The 3355-nt window shown below is 65.1% G+C and overlaps 1 long non-coding RNA gene across 1 annotated transcript; it reads left to right on the top strand.

The window, feature by feature from the left end:
• Window positions 1–297: 297 nt before the first annotated feature.
• Window positions 298–3355, top strand: LOC118679448. Its single transcript, XR_004975252.1, has 2 exons — window positions 298–1228; window positions 2779–3355. It is a non-coding gene; the product is annotated as an uncharacterized LOC118679448 (long non-coding RNA).

The following is a 3355-nucleotide window of genomic DNA, read 5'->3' on the forward strand; positions in this document are numbered from 1 at the left end:
GCCGGGGCCACGCCGCAGGACCGTCTCCCCGCCACCCAGGCCTCTCGTTCGCTCACCCTCTTCCTCGCTCATCTGGTCACCGGACAGCGTTTCCTGCACCCGGAGCGCGGGCTGTCCGGCCACCTGCCAGCAGAGGGCTGCCGGCCGCGGGGAGCAGGCCGCACGCCCCCGCCCCACCCCGGGACAGGTGGAGGAGACGCTGCAGCCGGCCGTGACCTCTGCTCCCGCGGGTCCGTCGCTCAGCGGCTGCATTCACGGCCGCCTTCGGACACTGACACTGTCCCTCCCGCCTCCCGCCTCCCGCCTCCCGCCTCCCGCCGGGCAAGCCAGGCGCCGGCTGTGTCGGGCCCAGCGGCGGAGCAGTTCACGTCTTCTGTCAGAGGGCTGGGCTGTGCGGCCGGCCCTGTGGGCCCCGCGGGCCGAGCACCACCTGGCCCGGCCCTCAGGTCCGGGGCCGCAGCGCCTGGACACGGCTGTCCTACACACGTGAGGCCCGCACAGGGCGGCGAAGACGCTGAGAAGATGCGGAAGCACCGCGTCTGCAGTCAGCTCACCGACAGTCCTGCGCGGCGTGGGCGTGGGGAGCCACCAGCAGGGGGGCGTGAGGAGCACCGCCAGGAGTGACCCAGGCGCCGCCTGTTCGGGCGCAGAGCCGGCATGGCGCCGGGCTCCCCAGCGCAGGGCCGAGCGCGCAGCGGAAGGTCCGGGTCTGGAGGCCGAGGCCCCGCTGCCGGTGCCGGCGGATTTCCCTCAGAGGCGCCTCCTCCCGCGTCTCCCTCACCTTCCCTGCGTCTCTGTGTCCGCAGGTCCCTTCCCACCGGGACACGGTGGGCGCAGGGTCAGGGCCACGCGGGAGACCTAGCACCCGGTGACTCACCCGGTCACCTCCGGGGACCTGTCTCCAGTCCCATCCCGAGGTCAAAGGTCAGGCGTCCAAGGGGACACAGTGTGGGGACGAAGGTCAGCCCTGACAGGCCTCAGTGGGGAAGTGGGGCTTTGCTTGCGGAGGAAAGCGGGGAACCTCCGAGTGCCGGGAAGGGGAGCCGGGCAGCAGGCAGGCCAAGGAGGTGGGCTCTGCGGCGGACCGACCTCAGCCTTTCCCGCCGGGGACCAGCCCTGCGGCCCTGGAAACAAACCAACATCCGCAGAGCCTGGCGCCCCCGCCACGCGACCTGCCCGCGGGCCGCCCCAGGACGGTGGCCCTCCCGGAGCAACGCCGCGGCTCCAGGTGAGCCGTGTCTGCCCCGCCCGCTGTGGGGCTCCGTTCCCGTGCCGGCTGGCGCTCTGCTTTCTAGTTCTCCCCCAGGACCTCCGGGGCGGGGCGGGGCGCGGCGCTGATGTGAGAGAGGCGCGGGCCGGGCTCCTGCGCGCTCCTGGCCGCGGGCCAAGCCGGTGACGGGCCTTCGGTGCGTGGACGGCGCTCTGGGCACACTGGCCGGGCTCTCGTCTTTAAGATCTGTTCCTAGAACATAACGAAAAATGGACAACCTCCCACATCAGGACATGACGATCTGCTTTTTGTTGCTGTTGATCCTCACCTAAGGGTATTTTTCCATTGATTTTTAGAGAGAGTGGAAGGGAGGGAGAGAGGGAACACAAGAGAGACACACATAGATCGGTTGCCTTCTGGGGATCACACCTGCATCCCAGGTACATGCCCTTGACGGGAATTGAACCCGTGACCGTTTGGTGCGTGGGTGACACGCCAACCACTGAGAACACTGGCCGGGACTCAAGTGCCTTTTTAAAAAATATATATTTTTATTGATTTCAGAGAGGAAGGGAGAGGGAGAGAAGACAGAAACACAATGAGGAGAGAGAGTCATGGATCGGCTGCCTCCTGCACGCCCCCTACTGGACATCGAGCCCACAACGCCGACACGTGCCCTGACTGGAATTGAACCCAGGACCCTTCAGTCCGCAGTCCCATGCTCTGTCCACTGAGCCACACCAGCCAGGAGCTCAAGTGCCTTTTCTATGTTCATTGATCACTTGTATTTCAAATTCTGTGATGAACTAGATTTTTGCATATTTGACGAGCGGGGAAGCTGGCTAAGCCTGACTCGGGGTCCGCGTGTGTTTCCAGGCCCAGGCCCCAGCGTCCCTGCCGCGGGCACCTGCCTGCCGCGGGCACCTGCCTGCCGCGGGCACCTGCTCCTGGAGCTCTTCCTCGCGGGTTCTCAGCCCACAGGACGCCCTCAACCAGGGATGGAGCCCGCCTTGCCCTGGGCCTCTCCCAGGATGTCCTGGGCCCTGGTGGAGGGTTTCCACGGCCCTAACCTTGTCTAGTATGTTCTGGAATGTGTTGGAGTGTCTCTGAGCCATTCCGGGCAAGGACAGACCAGGTTTCCACAGATTTCTAAGTTAGTGTTTCCGACTTCTCTTAGAAACACACATCATTTCAGTTGCAGCATTTCTAGAAAATGTTTATTAATTGGTAACACGCATTCGGAGCGGCAAGTGCAGATTCTGGGAGGAGGAGGGTGGCCGGTGGGGAGTGGTGCCCACACAGCCCCTGGGTCAAGGGGGTTATGAGGCCTGGCGACGACCTGCGGACTTGGGGGTGTGGGAGCCCAGGGCGTGGGGAGAGGGACACTGTCTTCATGGGCTGAGCTCCTGGCACCCGCAGAACGAGGCCAGAAGTCAGCGGCCCTGGGGCTCCCCCCGCCACCCCCGGGCTCCTGGCCTCCCTGACAGTCCAGGGCAGGAACCTGCCGGAAGCCAGGTGTGGCCGTTCAGCCTCCTTAACCCTCGGAGGTGGCTCTCCCTCGTCTGCAGGCGCAGCGGGTTCCTGATGCTCGTCCCTGCGCCACGGGGCGTGTGGCCACGGGGCCTCCACCGCCTCGGGAAAGGAGGCTCCGGGCCCTGGCTCTCCTGGAACCCCGCGGCACCTTTTCTGGGAATGGCTTCTCCCATAGCCCTCCGTCCCACCAGCCGTCTTCGCCAGAGGCTTCAGCCTGTGATTTCACGAGACAATGAGCACGGACTCCACCCCCACATTCGGTGTCACTGGCACCCGAGTAGGAGGAGCTTCTCGCCACAGGAGAACAACAGGCCAGGAAGACGCGGGACCCCAGGAGTCAGACCCTGCGAGGACCGGGGACTGTCCTGAAGGCGCCCGTCGCACACCTGCCTTCCGCCCGCCTGCCCGCCCAGCTCGGCCCAGGCTGCTGAGGACTGTCCCGCCAGCCACCGCATGAGGAGCCACCCCAGTCGGGGCGGCCAGCATCGCCCCCGTGTCCCCTTGGCTCGGTGCTACACCGCCCTTCCTTTTGGATGTCCCATCCCCATCCTCTTTCCCTAAATAAATTCAATTTTTCTTTATCCACCAAAAAATAAACAAAACAAAAAACCA

This window comes from Myotis myotis, unplaced genomic scaffold (genome assembly GCF_014108235.1).
Source record: "Myotis myotis isolate mMyoMyo1 unplaced genomic scaffold, mMyoMyo1.p scaffold_m19_p_25, whole genome shotgun sequence".
NCBI classification, from domain to species: Eukaryota; Metazoa; Chordata; class Mammalia; order Chiroptera; family Vespertilionidae; genus Myotis; species Myotis myotis.